The 24,702-nt window shown below is 40.6% G+C and overlaps 1 long non-coding RNA gene across 1 annotated transcript; it reads right to left on the bottom strand.

Annotated features, from left to right (window-relative positions):
- Positions 1-1,658: 1,658 nt before the first annotated feature.
- Positions 1,659-2,436, bottom strand: LOC148801727 (uncharacterized). The gene is made up of 3 exons (XR_016083360.1): positions 2,215-2,436; positions 1,874-2,112; positions 1,659-1,771 (listed from the first exon to the last, which is right to left on the bottom strand). It is a non-coding gene; the product is annotated as an uncharacterized LOC148801727 (long non-coding RNA).
- Positions 2,437-24,702: the final 22,266 nt, after the last annotated feature.

Here is a 24,702-nt window from a genome sequence, read left to right as displayed (position 1 = left end):
ACCCATGTTGTTGGTGTGTAGATCAATGCTTGGGTCCCACGCCATAGAAAAAAGCCCAATTGGGCAGTACATTGGAAACTAATTAAGCACTGAATATTTAATGGGCCAAAAGTCCATTTCGAGCTGGGCTGATATGATCACCCATCTATGGGGCGAATTTGAGATTAATGTTAGCAAAAGGATTGGGCCTTCAACCTTATCCACTCTGGGAGACAAAATTCAAATTAGATTTGAATCTGGTAAACTCCTAATAAGATTAGGAGTAAGCTAACTTAAGATGCAGATAGGATTAAGATCATCCCCTATCCAAATACTGATTTGGATTGGGATAACTCCTAATTAGGAGGTTTCTTAATCAAGAAAAAAAGAGGAGAAACCCTAAGAGAAAAATATCAAATTTCGAACAGGGGTTTTGCAAGAATACATCCTATGAATTGAGATCAAATCTCATACAGACTCCTGAGAGAAGAGCAGCAATTCAGCCCTCTTCGTCCCAGGAGTTCTCCTTCAGCCGCCGCCATTCTTCCTTACAAGATTCGATTTTTGAAGAAGAAAGAGATCAAGAAATTGTTTCTTGACATCAGTCTTGCAAAAAAGACTGAAAAATATTTGGTGCTCAGAGTTTCCAGAGGGTTCTTGAGAAGGATACAGTGTGTAGTCGCACTCTTCTGGTTCCGTTCCACATACAGCTGTGTCATCTTCAGCAGGAGCGGAACTTGGTGTCTTCTTTGGGTGTGAACGCCAACTTTGGGAGATTCAACTTCTCTGGATCAGGTATAATCCACCATTTTTCTTTTTGGTTCAGATCTGGTTCGATTATGGTTCAAGTAGGATACTTGAATATTGTATTCTAAATTTAGGGAATACGATTCTCAGTTGAGAGAAGGTAGGAAAATTTTTGAAATTCGCCCACCCATTCCACAACCTTTATGGCGTCCATTCGATGGATCCTACCATTCTTTCAGGTATGCCTCGACCAGCCTCCCAAAGGGCATGTGCCAATACCACAACACGCCTCTCGATTTGCTCTATAAGGAAACCCATCGACGAAAAAGCTCGGCAAGCCTCCAACTAGCAGGCGAAATCAAACCACGATAGCTCCTCTAAAGGTTGGGCCATTAAATGACTCATCAAAGTAGTCACCGTATTTAGAGCGGGGCCCACGATCTCCGAGTGCAACCTCCCTTCAGGTAACCACTCCGCCTAAATGGCACGAGACGCGAAAGAGGCAATTGCGTTGGAGATGCTATACTTCACACCCTTACCCTAGACCAACACTGGATCCACCACCGGGAAGTGCAAAAGCAGGATGTTGTGATTATCGCAATAGCCCAACAATTCCTACTGTATTTGAAGCAACTCTTCTTCGTAGGACAATTCCTCGGAAGGAAGAGTGAACTCTGTTTCTATGTCACCTCTTCCTGAATAACGTTCCGAGTCACCAAAAGCCTTTGGTTGAGGAGAATCACCCCAAGACATGCCGCCTTGCTCAACAGGGGACCGAGGCTCAGTATTCTCCCTCACCCCGACATCCTCAGAGACATTAACACCATCGGCAACAACAACAACCTCATCGCAATGCATCGCCACATCCAAACCGACCACCAGCTACTCGGCCTGGCGCATCCCCCGAACAATAGGATCGCAAGTGTTGTCGCCACCCTCAATGCTCCTTGCACCCACAGATTCAACCCTGGGGGGCTATATCACCCTCAATTCTTCCACTAAACGCCTGAAGAAGGGCATGTCCAGCACACTCGGAAAATGAAGCCTATAATAAAGTTAGACATAACCAATCAATTTAACATTCACATGCCAAATCCTAAAAAGAGAGAGAGAGAGAGAGAGAAAACGAAAAACAACCACGACTTACCTCATGACCAAACTCATCGCCCCCGAAGACACCTTGGCTGGGATGAACCTCATCATGATCAACTCGCTTTAGGATAAAAGACTGCTCCACGGTCAGTTCCCACAACATACAAGAAATTCAAGATAATGACATAGGTTTATATACTTACCAAACTTAACCCAGCAGACGAACCCACCGGGACCTCCATCGTCTGCTCTCGAGAAACCACAAGAGCTTCACTAACAGCTTGCTCGCCACCACTTCCCATAGATTGCAAAAGCGAAGTAGATAAATAAAATTAGAAAAATTGTGTTTTAACATAACCTAGAAAGAAAACAAAGCATGACTACCAAGAGGCTTACCGAGCCATCATCTTCGAGACAGCATTTCGAGCGAGGAAGGGCCTTCCTCTTCATTCGCCCGCTCGAGAACCGAATGATAGCCCCCACAGAAGAGGGCACCGAAATCGCAAATTCTCCTTGCTTCTCGATTGGGGCAATTCCTCCCATAGAAGCTATTGATGGAGCCCCTTAGCTATCCGCAGACACATGCGATGAAGCGATAATTGGAGGCTTTGGCACCTCCCCATATGGAAGGCAGGGCACCCACACAGACCTCACCCTCTTCGTAAATGGAGGACGACTTCTCTCTCCCTCCTTCATCACCAAAGGCCCTTTCTTACGCTTGGCCCCAACCCTTCTAGACGACTATAGCACGACAGGGTTGGGGATGGCACCCGGGTTGGTGGTGCGACCCTCCGGAGGTGCTAGGGAATCATGGGGCTTGGAGGTCTTCCTGACCACCTCCTGGAAGTCCGCAAGCAATGCACAAAGATATGATAGCTGCAGAGCCCTGCATATCGGCGCCCTGAATAAGCCTGCGACCGGCAAACGTGAGCAACCTAGAAAGGCACGGTTGTGCTGCCAAGTCCAAAAAGCATCCTTTGCCGAAGTCTACAGAAATTGTCCACCCAAATCGTCATACCCAAATTGACACATCACCCGATCTAGACGGTAGACGGCTAGTTGCACCTCACCCTTGCGATCAAGGTAGACTAATACCCCAGGCCATGCGACTAATCGCACTATACCTGCTGTAGGGTGGCCCACATCTAGAACACAGTGCTGATCCGCGTTGCAAGGGACAAGCGTTCCAACGCAAAATGACGTGGCATTGCAAACCAGTTGAGAATAAGGTCTCCACTTAAACCTGTCCAACGAGGCCAACCACACACCAATTTCAGCCATCTTGAAGCTCTTGTGGAGAGTGGCCTACAACCATTGCTTCCCTCTACACACTTCAAAAATTTTCTCTTCAAATTCATCACCATGCAAGGTCGCTACAGGGACCTTGAAGCGCATGAGCCGGCGCGGAGTAACAGCAAGATCAAACCACTCGCACAAGTACATCCATAGGATTGGCGCGCAGATATAGTTGACATGCCACTTGCAACTTGGATCCACCAGCTATTGCACAGTGTCGTCAAGATGCCCATATAGATACCTCATGAACATCGAAGCCAGGGGAAGCTGATGGCCTAACACGACAAGAATAGCAAGCGGTACCAAAGAAGTCCACAGTCTGTAGTCCAAGGGATCGGGAAACCACGTACAAAATGAATGCCGCGAGATGGCACTGACTGTCCTGCCTCTCACCATTACATCTCGACCGCCACGAGATTCGAACTAGAACTCCAATCAGTGATCCAACAACATTTTTCGTGAGAGGTGGTCCGATCCTCTTGCGCCTTGAACACAACCACTTCATGGAGAAGCTCATCGCACAACTCTCTGTAATTTGCCAGAATAGACTTGACATGTTGTAGATGGTGAGTGGATAGAGCACCACCAATGGGCAATGCCAACAAGGCAGTCGCATCCTTAACGGTCACTGTAAACTCCCCAAAAGCCCCAACAAATGTGTGGGTGCGGCAACACCAGTGCTCCCGTAGGCGCCCCACATACTTCATGCCCTCCCTACCAGCTAAACCCGTGTAACAATCCACAAGATAGATCAGGCCAGAATCCTGCAGCTAAACCCGTGTAGCTATTGGGAGTTGTTGAATTGTTAGTCCTAGACTCCTAACACTTATAAGACATGGATTGGTCGGATTGACCACACAGGCATAACAATTCATTCCCACAAATAGGATTGAATATACCCTCTACACCCCTCGACACCGGGACCGAAGGCCAAAAACCCTACTCCCCTGTGACGGCCAGAGCGGCCTCACTCTCCGGTAACAGCTCCGCCATATCGACCTCCCTAACAAAATCAACGAAAGGGCATTCAACCCTCTTCTCAATCTTCTCTCTCACCTATTGCTCGGACACCCTAAGAACTTGACGGCGACATGGAGCCATGGATGGAAAACATAGTAGGAACGGAAAATGTGCAAATATGGCAACTACAACAACAGAACGTAACAGGAGACGAAAGCAAAAGCTGACGGTGAAAGGAAAACTACCCGGGTCCCTTTCCCTGGCTTTATAGGGATTGCCCGATGCTCCCACGTGCAGTAGACCAAACAACGCTGGCGAAGACGAAAAGACGCTTATCCATTACCCAAAATAAGGCTTAGCGGAAAAGTAACCAAGGCAATTACTTAAATACCCCCATAAAGGTGGGACATCACTAATTCCAAAGCAACAATTCAAATAAAGGCACACATTCAAATAAAGCGACATGTCAGTAACCGCCACCGGATCGTATCGGATACCGGGTTCGCCCCACACATGTGACTAACATGCAATAATTCCAAAGCAACAATTGAGGGGCCACTATCACCGGTCACCACATGCCCATCCCCGACGGACTCGCCAGTCTTTATCGATCATAGGGCACCGATAGAATGACATCTGTACTTGATGAGGGACATAAACAAACTCGATTCGACGGGCACAGGGAGAAAGTTCCTCTCATAACACATTGCGATCCCTCCCTCACAGGGATTTCAACCTGAGAAGGGCCGACGACATAATCATTATGCTGAAATCGGACAACGAAGCTGAAACACAAAGAAAGTAAAGAGCAATAGCACCTAGGTTAATCATCCTCATACCCACACCCAAGTCAACAATATAGCCGAACCAGGAAATCGAAATAAGCACTGCTCAAATTAGTAAAAAACACCTATACACCATGGGTGTCACCCTGGGCGTAGACAATTAAATCCGACTGAAGCTTCACACAATCCATTCCCAGAAACACAACACAATGTGAGAGACAGTAAATTAAATACACTGGATGTTGGGAAAGAATGGGGTCACTGTAACTTTGGAGGAGAAGCTCTGAGGCACGTCTGAAGACACTGTCTTTAGAACGTTATTTGCCCCCACTCAGTTTTACTGAGTTTGCTGTTGGGTTATAGGCAAATTCGTTCCCAGGATACAACAGAGCCTTGGGCGAGAACCTACAACTAGCAAAGTTGAAGAGTCTCCAGAGAAACCTTCTATGAGACTGTAGCAGACCGGACTGAGAGAGAGAGTGTGTGAATTTTGAAATTGTGTGATTTGGAGTCTGATTCATGCTCCTTAAATAATTTGTGAAGAGGTATGAAGAAAAGGTAGGTGCTGGTTTAGAGAAGGCACCTTGAACAGTCATACTTCCAAACATTGTGACTGTTTAAAAAGTAGTTAACAGTTGGTGACTGTTAACTTTGAATTGTGCCTCTTGATCACACCCGATCGAATCGTGACTGTTGATTTCATCAACGGTGATCAACGGTCATCAACGCACCAAAACCAGAGACGTCCATCGCAAGCAAAGTGCGCCTCTAAAGCGCCTCATTGCGCCGCACACGCGTGCGCGTGCATTGCGCGGTATCGAATCCCCATACTCTCCTCTACTAATTCTAAGGAGTGTAAATCAGCTCCTATTGAAATACTGAAATCAAAACTTATAATTTTCCAATGTGGGACAAGTTCAAAACTGGGTTTTTATAAGAGAAAAACTGATTTTTCAACCAAGTGTGTAGGTGAAATTTCTCGTGTAATTGACCAATCAAACCCATTGGATTTAATCTCTTATGAGATTAAAATCCAACAATCCCCCACATTGATTGATCAATTACATAGTTCTCTCTCAATCCAAACTACTATGACACAGTTATGCATACAAAAGGTGTTTATCAACTTAAACCTCTTGTTAGTATAGTTATCTCAGAGCCTTGTCATAGTTATTGGTGGTAAGACCTTAAACCAATTACTCTCAAGACAGACCGGAGACACCTATACACACAAAAATGTCCAGTTTCTGCAAGAGTTTAAAGTTTTGCTCAGCACTGTTATGGCCATGTGCTTCTTTCCTGGTTTCATGAACAATCCCGAGAGCAAACCCAAACCCTAATGAGAAGCGACACCACTTCTATGTTCACATAGGTGAAGTTCCACTATGTGCTCCGTTATTTGACACATTTCAGAACTTCATTAAGAGTTTATCTCAACCTCTCATCATAACGGACAACACGGTTTATGTTGTGATGGAAAATTTCTCAATGTCAGTGCTAACAATCACATTGCTGTAACTTGTTGTTACCCATTAAACCCAATACTGATGGTTTTCCAGTTCAGGTTGGGTTACCATTACAGGTGATTAAGTAAAGGGTTTTAATCCCATCTCTTTGGTTGTCATTCTTACCAATTCTCTGGTCAAGCCCTTAGTAAGAGGATCAGCCAAGTTTTTACTTGACCTCACATTGGTTATAGTGATGATACCATCTTGAATCAGTTGCCTAACAAATTCATGTCTCAGACTTATATGTCTGGACTTACCATTATACGTACCACTGTAGGCCCTTGAAAGAGTTGCCTCACTTTCATAGTAATGAAAATTGGAGGCATAGGACTAGGCCAAAGTTTTATATCCAATAATAAATTCCTAATCCATTCAGCCTCTTTTCCAACAGTCGCTAAGGCTATAAATTCGGATTCCATGGTCGAGTGAGATATACAAGTTTGTCTCTTGGATGCCCAAGAGATTGCACCCCCACCAAGGACGAAAATCCATCCAGATGTGGACTTGTTATCTCCATTACCGGTAATCCAACTTGCATCAGTGTACCCTTCTAGTATAGCTGGATAATCACAATAAAACAAGCCAAGTTCCAAGGTTCTCTTGAGATACCCAAGAACTCTCTCAATTGCCTTCCAGTGCTCTGCACCAGGATTCTTTGTAAAGCGACTGAGTTTACTTACTACAAATGCAATATCAGGTCTGGTACAAAGCATAGCATACATCAAGCTCCCTATTGCACTAGCATACTCAAGCTGTGCAATTGCTCTACCAATATTTTCTACTAGCTTTATACTAGAATCATATGGCGTGCTATATTCTTTAAACTCTAAATGCTTAAATTTCTTATGTACTTTCTCAATATAATGTGATTGGCTTAATGCATAGCCCCTACTATGCTTTTTAACTTTTATTCCCAAGATGGTATCTACTTCTCCTAAATCTTTCATCTTGAAGACAGAGGATAAGTAGTTTTTAGTTTCATTTATGCCATCTATATTCATACCCATAATAAGCATATCATCAACATAAAGACACACAATTACTCCATAATTTTTAGTGAATTTAGAGTAGATACATTTATCAGCACTATTATGTTTAAAACCAAAAGCTAGGATGCAAGAATCAAATTTCTCATGCCACTGTTTAGGTGCTTGTTTTAATCCATATAGTGATTTAACCAGTTTACAGACTTTCTTCTCGTTTCCAGGAAGAACAAATCCTTCAGGTTGTTCCATATAAACTTTTTCATTTAAATCACCATTTAAGAAAGTGGTTTTAACATCCATTTGGTGAACAAATAAGTGATAAATGGATGCTAATGCTATGAGTGTTCTAATGGAAATTGTTCTAGCCACTGGTGCATAGGTGTCAAAATAATCAATCCCTTCCTTTTGACTAAATCCTTTTGCTACCAATCTAGCCCTAAAAGTTTGTACAGTTCCATCAGTGTTGTATTTTCTTCTAAACACCCATTTACATTTTATTGGTTTTGATCTTGGAGGCAGGTCTACTAGTACCCATGTGTTATTTGACATTATTGAATCCATTTCATTATTTATAGCTTCCTTCCAAAAGGCAGCATCTCTAGAGGTCATGACCTCACTATAGGTTTTTGGATCATTTTCAATGTTTAGGACAATAGGTATCTTATTTAAAATCTTCTCTCTATCAGCCTCAACCAAAAATACAATTGACTAAGTAGAGAAGCCCATTGGTTTCATTCAAAAATTAAGTTACATAATTACAAACAAAATACAAGTTTCAGAGAGCGGCCCAGTCATCCCGTATTGTGTCTATATCTTCAAGCAGAGGTCTCCGAGCCTCATACGTTGTCAGCTCACTCACCTCTGCTTCGTGCTCTACCACCAGTGGGCGTTGGCGTGTACGTTGCACCTCAAGGTCCACAAGCCACCTAGCAACTCCGGCCAACCTTGTTTCCGCTGCTTCCAGACGACGGCACACGTCCCTTAGAGACTGTCTGTACACTAAAGGCGTCTTCCCAAGGCCGGCCCTCTAGAACACACACGCCAGTAAAACAACGCGTTGTTCAATATATGCGATGTGAAAGCCAATTGTAGAAAAGCTCTCACAAGTCCTCAACCACTGCACCAGGACAAACCACGACACCTGGTCGAGAGGGAGGTTCATAATTTTAGACATCACGGTCACCAGCGTATTTAGTGTCGGACCAACGACAACAAAGGGAAGTTTGAACAGTGGAAGCCAGCCAAAGCGAAGCCTCTGCGAACCTCACAACCACCCCCGTCACTACAAACCTGTCACCCGGACGGACACCTTGGACAGGAACCCCATCGACAACTTCGTACCCTAACGGAGCTATAAAGTTATCCTCACAATACCGCATAAGCAATTGACGGACCAGAATAAGCTCCAAATCGTTGCTTATCCCACTAGGTGTTGACTCCACCGCAGACGGCGAATTAGAGCCCACAAACTCATTGATAGCCATCTGAGCAAGAGCTATCACAAACCGCAAATCACAGGAGAAAAGAAGACAACCAGAATGAGTAAGATTGAACACAGACAAGAAGAAGAAAGAAGACACACTTCTTTTATAAAGAACTTACGACCCTATGAGAGGGAGCCGAACAGGCACACCCAGGAGAATCATCGCGGAAGGCAATGTAACACGGTTAATAAATCTGCTCGCAAGAAAACGGGACGCCACGAAACACTTACCTAGACGTAATGATACACCAAGCACCATCACTTAAACACTAGAAACCCAATCGACACACGTGACACCTCTTACCTCCCAAGACCATAGTCAAAAGGCTGCACTCACCACTACAATCCATATTGTCTTTTGGCGATTTCCTTCCTGACAACCTGACAACAGTCATGGGGGCTAGAGCACACAATTAACGAGCAACACTGGCTGTTGCCAAAAAACAAATCACCAAAAGACAGGGGGGCTATGCCTCATATTATAATAAGTCAGCAAACACGAACACAGGGTACATGTGATCGACACAAAGCTGTAGCTCAAGTAGAAACACCAGACCCAACGCACACAGGTGAAACAACCACGAAATCCGAAGACAAAAATGCAGTGTGCTTATCGATAAGCACCTACTTACTGATAAGTAGGGGGGCTAATGTAGGTATGTACAGCTCACCCAGACCCTCAAAGAACACTCAGACACCAAGAGTAACGCCACATAAGCACTTACGAGTAGCTTGCAATCAACCCCTACGTTGCGATGAATTTGCAACACAATGCCACCTTTGTGATGAGCCCGCAACGCATTAAGCAGAACCACAATAAACCCACAGTCCACCGAGTCCAGTCAACACCCGAACCTAAATAAACCTTAGAAAGACCCGTCCAAGAGACCCAAGCACACCTGAGTGTGCAATGAGGCCACACCTTCTACGATGCACGATGAACTCACAACCCGCAAGCCTGCTCTAGACGACAAGTTAGAAAAGACGGTAGGTCGAGCCCAAAATGAGGCCCGAGTGTGCCTAGACACACACGAGCCCACGATAGCAAAGGACCCTACTAATCGCCATGCGGAATTAACAAAGCACCAACCGCCAAACAATGGCATCACTGTTGCCACATAGGATTAGTTATGACACGCAAAAAGGTAGTAGCACACATGAGTAATGAGGGATCTCAAGGATAAGGAAAGTCAATCCTTTAGAAAATCCTCATGAGACACATGGCAATACCTTAGTAGCACATCTAATAATTGATAACGAATCAAATATCCCCTTCCCCAATACGGAGCGAATATCCTCACCTCCTACCTTTTAAGATCTCGGGACCTCCCCCACTCCCCCCTCCCCCCATAAATAGGGATCCCCCTCATGTTAGAACTCATCCGATCCTATGCATTTGTCACTGGTACTGTCAAGTATCCACAACCCTCTCATTTTCTAAACCATCCACCTAAAAGCCTTCGCCTTCCCTCACCCTCGAGGCCTCTCTTCATCTTTCAAAGAGACCACTCCCCAACCTAGCTTCGTATCCCCATCCTACAAGTGGATTATTTGTACTGAATATTCTTGATATTATTATGAAAAAGAATGTTTCTTCTTCTGCTTATATTGTTGAATTATTTAATATTTGGCATGCTAGATTAGGACATTGTAGTGTTCCTTATTTAACATGATTATGCAAGTTTGGAGTGTTGAACGTTCCTATAATTTTTACAAGTGAAAAATGTCAAGTATGCATATAAGGAAAATTTACCAAAAAACCTCATAAAAGTGTAGAAAGAGAATCCAAATTACTATAACTTGTATACAGTAATCTAAGAGATCTTAAGTTTCGTGAAGCTAGAGGACGAAAGAGATATTATATAACCTTCATAGATGACTTCTCTAGATATGCAAAGGTTGTTTTACTTATATCAAAACATGAGGCTAAATAAGCTTTTATAACATACAAGACTGAAGTAGAAAATCAATTGGAAAAAAAAATAAAAAGATTTAAAGCAGATAGAGGGACTAAGTATGATAAAGAAACCATCAAGAAGTTCTTTGAAGAAAATGGAATTATACATGAAACCACAAGCCCTTACCAACCTGAATCTAATGGAATTGTAGAAAGACTCAACAAAACATTAAAAGAAATGATGAATGTTATGTTAATTAGTTCAGGTGCACCTATGAACTTGTGGAGGGAAGCAATTCTAATGGCTTGTCACCTGTATAATAGAATACCTCCCAAAAAGAAAAGACAAATACCTTTTGAACTTTGGCATAACAGGAAACCCAGTTTAAACTACTTAAAAGTTTGGGGTTGCTTAGCAAAAGTTGGAATACATGAACCTAAAAGAAAGAAATTGGGACAAAAATCCTATGATCGTGTATTCATTGAATATGCACAAAACAATGCAACTTATTGGTTCATTGTAATTAAAACTATTGATAATGTTGTAGAGTACAACAAAATAATTGAGTCACTAGATGCAAAATTCTTTGAGCATATTTTCCATGGAGGAAATAAACAATAAATAGGGAACCTCCCCAAGTCTATAATAGAAACCAAAGAAAAGAGTTAAATGCTTAAGGAGTCAGTACTTCACTTAATCAAGGAAACAACGATTCTATGTAGAGGTGTAAATCGGGTCATGCTGCCCGTGGCCCGACCTGACGGCACACGGGCCATGCTAGGCCCAGCATGATCATGTGGTCCATGCTAGGTCTGGGGTTTTAGATCCCCGGGCCGGCACGACATGACCGAGCGGGCTGTTGTGCTGCCCGCGGCTTGACCCGGTACGACCTATATATATTATTTATATATTTATATAAATTAGAATTGTATAATAATATATAGTATATAATATATTAATAAAATAAACAATTATTTTCAATTTAATTATATTAATTTATTTAATTATTGTATATATAAGCAATTGTATACATCAAAATTCATATAAAATTAAAATTTTAATTTTTTTTCAAAATTTTTAAATAAATAGCTTTGGCCCATGGACCAACCTGGCCTGTGGCACGACATGGCACGGCACGGGCCCGTATGGGCTTGGGCCATGGGCCGTTCCGAGCCAACCCCCAAGTTATCCCGGGGAGGGCAGCATGGCCCGGGATGGCCCGTGGATTGGTACAGCATGGCCTGCACTTTACGGGGGCCGCCCATGGGCCATGTTGTGCTAGTCCGACACAACCCAATTTACACCTCTAATTCTATGAATTAAGAACCAGACTTAATGAGTAAAAGACAAAGAAAATAAACAAACTTAGGTGATGAAATGTTCACATTTCTGGGGGACAAAGACTCAGTAACCTATCAGGAAGTCGTAACCTCATCGGATGCAATATTCTGAAAAGAAGCCATAAAAAGTGAAATAGACTCTTTAGTCACTAATCACACTTGGGAACTTGTAGATCTCCCACCTAGACTAGGGCAATAGACTATAAGTGGATACTTAAGAAGAAGCTAAAACTAAATGGTACTATTGAGAAATTCAAAGCCAGATTAGTTGCTAAAGGCTTTAGACAAAAAAAAAAAAGATGTAGATTTCTTTGACACATATTCCTAGTTGCAAGATTAACTACCATTAGAGTCTTGTTTGCTATAGCATCAATTTATAAATCAGTAGTCCATCAAATGGATGTAAAAACAACTACTTAAATGGGGAATTAGAGGAAGAAATATATATTAACCAACTTGAAGGCTTCATAGGACCAGGACAAGAGAACAAAGTATATAAATTGATTAGAAATGATTCTGATAGATGTACTTATAGCAAGTTTGTAGATGATAATATAGTCATGATCTGCCTATATGTTGACGATATTCTAAGAATGGGTACAAATCTATAAGTAGTAAAATAAACAAAACAATTTCTAACGTCCAAATTTGATACTAAAGACATGGTGAGGCTGATGTAATCCTAGGGATTAAAGTCCATAAACAATAAGGGAACGTTATTGTCTCTCAATCACACTATGTGGAAACTATACTTAGGAAGTTTGGGCACTATGACCATAAACTAGTTAAGACACCACTTGACTATAGTGTCCACTTAAGAAAACATGTAGGAGAACCTATTTCGCAAAAGGAATATGGAAGTATAATTGATTTAGATCATACTTAATGAATTGCACAAGACCAGATATAGCAATAACAGTTGGAAAACTAAGTCAGCATACCCATAATCCTGGGAATAAACACTAGGAAGCTCTAGTAAGATTATCAAAATATTTAAAGGGAACTATAAACTTTGGTTTGCATTATTCAGGTTTTCCTCCTATTTTAGAAGGATTTATTGATGCAAATTGGATTTCAAATTCAAAGGATAGTACTTCCACTAGTGGGTATGTTTTTATCCTAGGAGATAGAACAGTTTCTTGGAAATTAATAAAGCAATCCTGTAATACAAGTTTGACAATGGAGGATGAATTCATTGCATTAGAATTCGCAAGGTCCAAGGCAGAGTGGCTAAGTAACTTATTGGCAGATATACCACTTTGGCCACGACCAATTCCATCTATATCTTTCCATTGTGATAGTTAAGTAGCAATAGCCAAAGCTAAAAATAAAACATAACTATAAAGAACACACATCCGCCTAAGGCACAACTTGGTAAGAGAATACCTCAACGAAGGTACAATCACGGTGGACTTTGTAAGGTCTGAAAAGAACCTTGTATATCCGTTAACCAAACCACAAACTTCTAAAGTGGTTTATGAGGCATTGGTAGGAATGGGGTTAAAGCCCATGCATAAGTCATTAGTGATGGACACCCAACTTATGTGAAAGGAGATTCATCGAATTAGGTTGAATGGGTAAAAACAAGTTGCTAGATGATTTGGGAAAGCATTATCAATTTGTGCCCCATTATAGATGTTGAACTAAGATAGTGCTCACTGTAGTTTGAGGAGGGTGAGTATAAGACTCTTAATCAGTTAAGAACAATGTGTACAGTGCACATTAATTAATCGACCTAAGTAAGTGTGAAGTGTGGCCACTTCTATAAGGGCTCTAAGGGTTAACTTTCTAAAACACTCATGATTCTAAGAGCGGGATAAAGCCGAAATGTTCCAAAACAAAAGAATCACTAAGGAAATGTGAGTTGAGTTGGTTGGAAGATTAGCTAGTTACAACAAAGGGGAAAGATTGGAGGAGCCTAACTCTACCCATACTCTATAACATAATTTGTGATACCTAAGTGTTGATTGAAGTCCAAAAGACATCACTATGAATACTTCTCTCACTACGATGCTTAGGTGTCCGATCTTCTTGTAATTTTGAATCTTGTGGGGGATTGTTGGAGGCCGATTAAAAAATTTAAGAATCTCCTCTCTCCCTCATTTTTGTTTTGGTTTTGTCTTTTCTCTCTTTCCTTCTTGCATGTAGGAGACTCTTGTCCCTCATTGCTTGGGAAAAGAGTTGGCTTGGAGTATATTACTAGGATTGCTCTCCCTATGGGTAGGGACCCATAGGAGGAGAGCAATATATATCTCTACATGTACGTGAGGGGGGTTAGGGTGCTTTTCACACATGTGCATCGAACCAAACCCGGATGGGGCACGCGTGTGTGTATGTATACGCACTCTACATTGATACATTTTTTTCTTTTGACTGGTTTAAACTGTTTTGACATTTGAATTTCAAAATTCGGTTTAAAACATTTTCTATCTTCTTCTACCTGTTCATTTTGTGTCTCATTTTGTCTCTATGTCTCTTTGAACAAACGCCTTGTTGCACAGTTTTGGAGAGACACTTCTCTCTAAAAGGACACATCTGTGTCCATTTGGGTGACTGAGAACACTCTATAAATAGAGTGGTGGTCAACCCAATGTTAGAGAGACACTTCTCTTTGAAAGGACAACTCTGTGTCCATTTGGGTGACTAAGAACACTATAAAAAGAGTGGTGGTCAACCTAGTGTTACAAACCAACAAATTCGCAGTTCTCTATCTGTTTTCTTTCCTAAGCATTCTCTTTTGTGGTTCATGGAGGTCTAGTAAGTGAGTGCACGTCTAGTAGTGGCATGTGGACTGTTTTATCTTGGCGACTGATTTGTAAACATCCAGCTGCGCACTTTAAGGGGCAAATGTGGTTTTAAGCAAAGTGACTAAGGGCTTGTTCATTTGCTCAGAAGTTTGACATCTGAAAGTGTAATAATTACATTAACAAGTATATTGCTATTGAGGAACTTTTCTTTCCTCTGAACTCTAAATGTAGAGAATGTTGTTCCAAATTCTAAAAAGTATCAAATATCCATTTTGACCCCATATATGAGAGTTTATGTTTGTCTTTTTGGGGGTATCATTGAAAAATAAAAAGTTGTATGATTGCACTTTAAGAGATAAGAGATAAGAGGAAATGAACAACTAATTTTCTCTTAAAGTTAAAAGATTTCTCTTAAGAGATAAGAGTTAAGAGGAAATGAACAAGCGCTAAGTGGCACGACTCAACCTCCCTTTCTTTGCAATTCTCAGTTTCATCTTCACAATTTTGCAATTCTACCGAAGTTTGGTTTGAAAAGCGTTTATCGATAAATTCCATTCTGCCCTGTTTATTATTATTATTATTATTTTCCAACACAAGGTGATCACTTCTAACCAAAATGCATTTGTTCCCAAACGTCAAAATTTTGACAGCGCTATGATTACCCAAGAACCCATTCATTCCATGCGTAAGAAAAAAAAGGCAAAATGAATCTATTTATGCTCAAATTAGATATGGCAAAAGTGTACAACCATTTGGAGTGGGATTTTCTCCTATGAATAATGGAAAGTATGAGTTTCTCTTAAGGATTTTGTGCACTAATTAGGCTATGCATAGAGACCAAGGTTTAAAAAATCGCAACATATCGATCGATGCGGGCCGATACGTATCATTGCAACAACATTCCGATACATGGAATGCTACAAATCCAATAGCTTCATTCTTTTCATCTGTATCGGGTCGATACGAACCCGTATCAGATTGTTTTAGGTTTGGATCGACCGATATAGGACCAATAAGGACCGACTTTTTGAATGTATGGGTGGATACATATTGTAATATTAGATTCTCTCTCTCATAAATAAGCCTATTTAATAATTATGTCTCTCTAATAACTCTTACATTTAAGGAAACTTGCCCTAAATAACTCGTAATTGATAATCCCCTATAATTATTACCTCTTTCTTAATAACTCATTTTCTCTCTTAATTAATAATTAATTACTACATTTATGATAATATTCAAATTCAAATTTTAATCTGACCCACCATTAAAGCAATAAATTCGAAGTTGATTATTAATGGATGTTCATTAATTAATGTTAAAATTGATTATTAAAATTTATATATTAATAAACATTAATATAAATTATATTGATTTTATAAAAATTAATACACATTTTACTCCTTCCATTATCTTGAATGATTACCAATTTGTCCTTATATCTCACATTTTATATAAATTATTGAGGTATGGGCTTGTATGTTTAAATAACTTGTTTTCTTTATAAGCGTTTAAATAACTTATTTAAGGTCATATGGAATTTATATTATTTATTGTTATTAATGTATTTTTTTATTGAACCTTGATAGAGACTACTTCTATTGTTGTATTTGTTAATAGAAATCCGTAAAAAATGTTCACAGCAACAAGGGGTATTCGCCAAGGCTGTCCACTCCCCCCTTTCCTCTTTAGGCCAAATGACTCTAAGCCCCCCTTCACAAAACTAAAACCTCATAAAGCGTATCCGATTAAAACCCAGCCAATGAAATTCAGCGCTAAAACTAAAATAGCAGTGAAACCCCCCTATTCGATCGATAGACATTATATACGTCAGCACTCATTCAATGTATTTAACCAAAATACCCAAAAAGATCCCATACTCTATGCATTCCCATTATTAAATTGGTCCATGTATACACAGTTTGGTAATATAATTTCTTGGGAGAATGACAAATCCGTCTAGATCAGAATTTTATAGTCCTAAAGTACAGGGGGAATGCATCCTGACTGAATTGATGTCAAATTCACGGGCAGGATGTGGTTTATAGGAGGGAAAGGGCTAGTAATAGGGGGGCTGGAATTCAGAATTCTGCATCGTATGTATGTATTCATACTTGTCCGTAATTTCTTTTAAGTAGGGTTTTGTTTCTCCCTCTAGAGAGTCTGTTTTGTCGGTCTCCTATTGTCCAACCTTGAAATAACATCTCTCTTTTGGTAATCAAACAACCTTCACTTCACTAGAGACCTCTTTGTGTGAAAATTATTTTGAATGGCGGCTAATGACATTTTGAAATCTACCGAAGAAAGTTTTGAGGCTCACGAAATGGCTCTAGCTACTACAATCTACAGGAAACACCATCCGGTCTCACCTCTGCTTCTAGTGGTAATGGACCCCGGCAAACACATCTTCCAATGGCGTTAATGGTGTATGCAGTGACTTCTGATCCTATATATGGTCATCTATAACCCAGACATTCCAAGCTACACTAGTCATACATGCGCACAGCCTATGCAATCCGTCGGCGTCGATTCCTGCTTCAAATGAACACTATTATTTAGATAGTGTGTTTGTTTGTTAGTGTTAGCAGGTTGTGGTGTGTTTCCTGTGTACTATGGCAAGTCAGAGCTATAGTTGCCGCATTGCAGTCCCGATGGGAAAGCAGGTATAGGAGACTAGTTGGTGCAAATGCTTGATGTATCATTGAATAGGTTGTAGAATTACTTGATTTGCAGTTTGTTCACTTGTCTTCTATTTTGTGATCCAATGGTTCAACCATGTTGATTTCTGACTGATTTTAGTCCATTTGAGTTCATAGGCCAAATCTGTGTTGATAGTCAGAATGTTGATTTAGAGAATTGTTTAGATGCTGATGTAGGCGCACCTGGCCCGGACCAATGAGACGGTAGCGCTTATGCGGCAGCAGCGTTCAGAGCAGACCCAATCAGGGTGCGCGGAGCATAGCTCAGCGTGCATCCCAGAACCAATAGCGTGGGGTCATTTGGTGACTTCATATGATCCTGCTCCTCGTGTACGGACCGTATCTGCACCATCCGAGCACACCTACCTCCAGGCAGACTCAAATATAAATAGGGGGCAACCCCTCTCAAGATAAAGATCCGGAATCTGGAATACAGAACTAAGAACTCTCTGATTGCTTGTGACCTCGTCTGAGCATTCCCACCTCAGATCTCGTCCACCTCCTATTACCTTGAGCTAACTTGACCATCAGAACCCGAGGCCTTTGATGCTCTCCTTTTGTCACTCCTCGCAGGACAGGCCTACTAGCCCTCAGCCAATTCAAGCCTCAAATTATTCAGCCTCGCCTCGGCTCAAAAGCAAATTAATAGTGTTGCCCCTGGCCCATTCCGGGTAGCAACAATTGGCGTTGTGTGGAACGTCGCTAAGACTTCCCTCAACTAAACTCGCATTCTCTCAAACTTAAAGAATTAACTCCTAAGCTCCAGCCGACATGGCAAGAAACACTAGAAGCACCCAGAACCTGGTCACAAGAGATCAACTCCAAGCGGTCCTCGACCGGCTGGACCACCTCGCCCAACCGATTGACGAGGTGCACCACCAGGCAGGAAGCCGCCCCGCAGGGAGCTCGGGCCACCAGGGCGAACGTGCATCCGCGGACCCATTAGCCATCGGCCCAATCGACTCCCACCAAGCCGACCCCTCAGAATCTGACAGCAACCGGCGTGCTAGCCAACTACCGAGGACCTCCAGACCCCTCAGCCGAAGAGAGGAAGAACACACCCTCTACTGCTACTGTGAGGTCGAGGCCCCGGCCTCGCCTCCCACATATTGCTTCAGGTGGCCGCGGCGGATGAGGGACTCTATTTCATTTTTCAACTTGTAGCAGTTCTTGGTGTTGTGGCTAGTGCCACAGTGGTACTTGTAGTATTTCTTTGGATTTTCTTTCTTGGGGTTCCTCTTCATCTTCTCGGGCCACTTCATGTATTCCTCCTTCCCCACTTGCATGAGAATCTACATCTGGGTGGAGGTGAGTGGCATATACTTGTTGCAAGCCAGGGCTGGGACCGGTGGCTTCTTGTTGTCTCTACTGTTGTTATTGTTGTTATGGCTGTCTCCATTTCTTTTCTTCTTCTTCGGGCCTCTGTGGTGGCAGTCAACCTCTCCTTCTTGGCGACTGTTGGCCGAGGCCTCCTCAGCGGCGATGTACTTCTAGGCCTTCTTCAGGAATTCCGCCTTAGACTTCAGTGGTCTCTTGGCCACCGAGCACCTAAGGGCCAAGCCTACCAGTAGGCCAATGATAGCTGTGCGCATGGAGACCATGGGGTTGAGGTCTTGGACCTCGATTTCTTCCTTCTTAAAGCAGTCGATGTAGGATTGAGACTCTCACCTCACTTCTGTTGGACGGCCATGAGAGAGACAACACTCTTCTAGCATTGTCTATTGCTGATGAAGTGGGCGAGGAAGAGGTTGGAAAACTACTCCCATGAGCTGATGGACCGAGGGGGGAGCCCGGAGAACCATCAGCGAGCTGCCCCCTTGAAGGTTGCCTAGAAAGTCTGGCATGTCAAAGCATCGGAGTATCCATAAAGGAGCATGAGCACCTTGAAACTTTCTAGGTGGTCGTTTGGGTCCATTGCCCCATCGTATATCTCGAGCGTGGACACCTTGAAGTGTGGTGGGAGAAGTTCGAAGATGATGTCTGGGGTGAAGGCATCAATCCTTTCGGGCGGAGGGTTCTGGTTGGCCGAGGCTACGGCTCGACTTTCTCTGACTTGGCGGAGCTCGTCCTTGACGACTCCGAGCTGTGCTTGTAGGTCAACAATATTTTGGTTAAGGGGGGGGGGCCTAGGCCCCATTGTGCTCCTCTCGGACTCAGTGGAGGTCGACCCAAATCCCCAAATACTCTGACACGGGCCCGTGTCCATTCCTTCTGGCCTGTCTGTCATTCAGCTTGTTATATATAATATTTTTATTTTTTATATATAATAATAATAACTAATTTTTATATGTATAAGTATAATTTTTTATTTTTATAAAGCATTTAGCTCACAGTCAAGCCTCATATATAGTTTATTGGCAAGCCAAACTTGGAATGGCTAGATATTCGGCTTGGCTCGAGTCAAATCCACCCCTAAGTTTTAGCAACAGTCACAAAGTTCAAGGGAGATTTCAGCAACTTACCCTAAATATAATATATACGATGTTTTCAAATTCATGTTCCAACGTTAGGTCACACACTTCTCACTTTCAAAAAGCAAGACAATAGGCTTCCAATGTAGGGGTGTTCATTGTTTGGTTCAAACTACAAAACCGAACCGAACCAAACCACATTGGTTTCATATTTTGATAAATTGCGGTTTGTGGTTTCGATTTTGTTTCTTGAATTTTATAAACGAAACCAAATTGTAAATCACAAATGAAATTATATATAATTATATAAATAAATGATGTATAAATATTAGGGGTGCTAATATGGTATTTAGGCTTTCTAATTGGGTTAAGCCTAATAGAATCATCGAATGGTCCAAAATTTTCCAAACTGTATTAGAAACCACACCAAACCGAAATAAAACGGTCTGGTTTGGTTTTCATGCCATAACAGTTGGTTTGATTTGGAAATTTCTCAAGCTGTAATTTACTGGCTAAACCACATCGAATTAGACCATGAACACCCCTATTCCAACGTAATACCAACAATGCCTTCAATGTATTCAGTATCTCCCTTCATTTTCACTTACTCATTTTCCCCCCAGCTAATATCCATGATTTTTTTTAATGAGCCAATATTTAACCCTTTTTTTCTGTGTAACTCTATACCTATGTCTCTCCGAAGATAAATTTTCATAAAGAAAAATCGGAATATATTGTACTGGCCATTGGCTGCCTTGCTACAATCCTCAATAATGTTTTTTTTCGGCATAAGGCTGGATGCCTTTGTAACTTGGTCACTACATGCAATAAACATTTTTTGGTGTTAGAAATCTTTCTTCTTTATGTCATGCATTCATTGTTTATTATGAGCCTTGAAGTAGGGATGGATTCAAGTTGAGCCAATCCGAATATTTGGTTATACAAGCTCATCTCAGCAGAAAAAATGCAATGCTTGAGTTTGATTTGAATTAGAGACCTAAATTCGAACTCGGCTCAATTCAAAAGCTTATATGTTCAAGCTTGATAATGGGCTAAGCTTCATAAAAAAAATAAAAATTTTACAAGTTTTACATATAAAAAACTATATATATATATATATATATATATATATATATATATATATATAATTATTCATATAAAATTAATTTTTATTATAAATAAATAAAAAATATTATATATAATATATGCTCGATTAGGCTCATAAAGTTCACAAGCCGAGTTTCATTGAGCTCAAACTTGACTCAATTAACAAACAAGCTTATATATTGGACTTGAACTTGAAGCTTGGTTTAGATCAACCCAAATCAAGATTTTTACAAGTTGAGCTCAAATCGCTCATGAAAAACTTAATTCATATCCACCCTTACAAAGGAATGTGGTTTGCAGCCATAAAGTGGTTGCACCAACAGTTTGAAGCATGTGAATTCGTGAACTAGGAATGTCTCAAACAATGATGTAAAAAGTATCACAAAGTGGGGACGAATTTGTTAACCTCAACTACTCGATGATCATCAAAATGCCCTTGCTGAACGATATTGGGTCCTAGATCCATATGCACTCTAGTTATACCTGTTCCGCTGTTTACGGGCCATGTTTGAGTTGGGCTTTGCCTCTATGTCAACAAAATATGTTCAGGAGTTTGGGCCCCAGCCTAATTATCGGACTTAAATCTTGAACCCGAACTCGATTCTCATATAAAGCCTGAAGCTCAATCAAAAAATTGAGAAAAAAAATAGATTTTCTTTTTTTTATTCAACAACAAAACTGATTTATTTATACTAAATGACCTCAAAGCCTAAAAGTACTAAAAATTTTCACTATAGGTTGAGAAAAGAGAAGACGAACAAAGTAAATAAAATATATTATTTATCTTTTTATTATATAAAATATTATCAGGTCTGACTTGGGCATGGGCTAGATTTTTTTTTTTTTTTGAGAAAGCCTGAGCCCAGCCCAAAAAAAAATCAGACCTGATGTTTTGGGCCTGAGCCCAAACCCATGAGCTTAAACTCGTATCCAAACCCCACCAAAATGGTCCAGGCAGGAATGGCCCATTGGATTACCCATTCCATGAAGAGGTCTAACTCTGATAAGTATGATAATTGAGGCTTTTCTCGGTCAATCTGGGTCCATATGCACTACATGAGTCCAATTATTGCCAGATTTAGGCTCGGTATGACAATGGTTGTGGACCCAAATCCACCAAATGATGGGAGCTAAGGCTCCGTTTGGAAATGATGCAAATGGAATGTAAATCCCGGTTCAGGGTAAATGTGTATTCTGGTTTAATTTTGCCAATGTTTGGCAAGAATGAAATTATGCATCAATAAATGACAGAAAATACATTTTCCAATGCATGTTTACATCCAAAATGTGATGTAAATGTATATTGATAAAAAGGAAGTAAATTTGCATTCAATGTGGCTTTTATTGAAAAAGGCATATATTTTATTGGCATTTATGTTTGCATCCATTACCGCTAAAAGTCTGTTTGGTAAGAAAGTAATTTTATCAATGCAAAACCAACCCAACTTTGCATTTATATGAACCGTTTTACACTCTACATATTTGCTTTCATACTTTATTTGCATCGTTCCCAAATGTAGCCTAAACGAGTTTGAAATTAACAAAAGCCTGTTGAATAAATTCAAACCTAAATTTTATTGCGTGTGACAAATTGGATACCCATTTGTCAAAATTTGTGAATTACTAACTATTTTACCAAAAGGAAAATCATACAAACTATGGCTGGTTGTTCAGATGCATGGTTATAAAAAACATCCCGGAAAATAGAACAGTTCTGGCCACTGGTTTTCAGGTCGATGGTTCAATTGTCCGGTTCGAATGGAGAGTCCATTCTAACAAAAAAAATTAAAAAATAATAATTAAAAATAAAAAACAACCAAAACCATTAAATGAATTGATAGTTCAACCACCCGGGTCAACAGATTATTGACTGATTCAATGATTTTTGTTCAAGGATTGAATTTGAAATAAAACAGAACCAGTTGCTTTGCTTAGACGGTTTCAGACTGAACAGTCTGACCGTCCGAATCAACGGCGATTCAAAAACCATGTTCAGATGTCTGAGTAAATTGGATACCCATTTGTCACCTCTTATTCCAGCTACTGGGTCCCATGGTCATAGTGCCTCTTGGCCCTTGGGTATTCATAAGATCATTATGGGCCCAACCGCCCAACAGAAGGAAAATCCACATAAAGTCTAGCATCCTCCGTTTGGACAGTGAAAAGCTGTCTTGTTTGAGGTTGTTATCTAAAACATATAAAAGTAACTTTGTAATACTTCATGTACATTCTGTTTTTGCTAGACAAAAAACGCTTTTCACCATTAGATTCCAAATTCCCCCATTGTTTGATCTGTGAATCTGATGAGGAAAATCAAACACATATATTCATGTAGTGTCAATGAATGAAACAAATATTTGGCCTTGATGTAAGACAAGTACAGTCAAAAGTTTAATAGTTGGTTTAAAAGAGGGGTCCAATTTATATTTAGTGCTTTTGGGGTTATCCGTTTGTCATGACCTGATTCTCGACAATTAGAGGGCGGGGGGGAGGGAGGCATCTCTAATGTGAATTGTTTTCTTCTGCTTTCCAAAAACATTTCAAAACCATTTACTTGTTGGTTTATGAGACAAAAAAACTTATTTTTAAGTTGTATTTGTGTTGGAACGTATTCTTGAATTTCTAGTTTAAAGGAGATGTTTCCATACATTAGAACATTTTCACTATCTAATGATTTCTAGTTTAAAGAATATGGGTCAGGTTGATGATCGAGTTAGGGTTAGGACGGAATTTTTGTCAACCCAAACTAGGGGTGCAACTTGGGCGGGCCTAGCCCGAGCCCAAATTGACCCAGGCCGAAATTTTGTATGGGTTGAACTTGGGACTAAAAAGTTGCGTTTTTATTTTTTTGGCCTGGGTTCGGACCTAGTCCTTAGGTAGTTCAAACCCGGCCCAACTATACATATTCATACATACATACATATATACATACATACATACATACATATATATATATATATATATATATATATGTAAATTTTGCATATATATTTGCATGTATATACATCTGTATACAAATTTACCTATATAGGCTTGGTTTGGAAGGAGTATAAATGCAAATACGTAGAGTGCAAAACCTTACATTTTGTTTTGCTTTGTATATATTTGTATTTGTACTCCTTCCAAACTGAGCCATACATATATATTTGCATACATATTTACATATATACATACGTATGTGTATTCATATTTGCATAAATACATACATATATGTATACTATTAGAGCGGGTTCATTCATTGACCAACCTGAGCCCGGCTTGGGCCCGAGACCAACCTAAGTGCATCAAATTACAATGCGGGTTAGGAAGATCGGGCTTGACCTAGGGCTCGGGCCTTAATCCCAACCCGCCCGACATGCACCCTAGCCCAACCCATTGGACAATCCAAAATCAACTTATCATAATCAATTTGTTTTAACTCTTAAGCCCTAACCCTAATAATTTTGTTATTAGTGATTTTCATTCTATAATTTTGTGTTTCATTATTGCTAATTTTATAATTTTAGAATTTCAATAGAAGAACTATTATAATTCATAATAGATTATAATCATTTGAAACATTCCTTTCTTTGCTTTTGCACTAAAAGAACTAATAAAAAGATAAAAAACAAGGGAAAATTCCAACTCTAGTACCCTAAGGCCTAAACCTTGGGGGTAGTGTCAA

Source organism: Nelumbo nucifera, chromosome 3 (assembly GCF_055504915.1).
Source record: "Nelumbo nucifera cultivar China Antique chromosome 3, China Antique-T2T, whole genome shotgun sequence".
NCBI lineage: Eukaryota > Viridiplantae > Streptophyta > Magnoliopsida > Proteales > Nelumbonaceae > Nelumbo > Nelumbo nucifera.
Note: the sequence above shows the minus strand (reverse complement) of the source record. Positions and strands in the feature narration are given on the sequence as shown.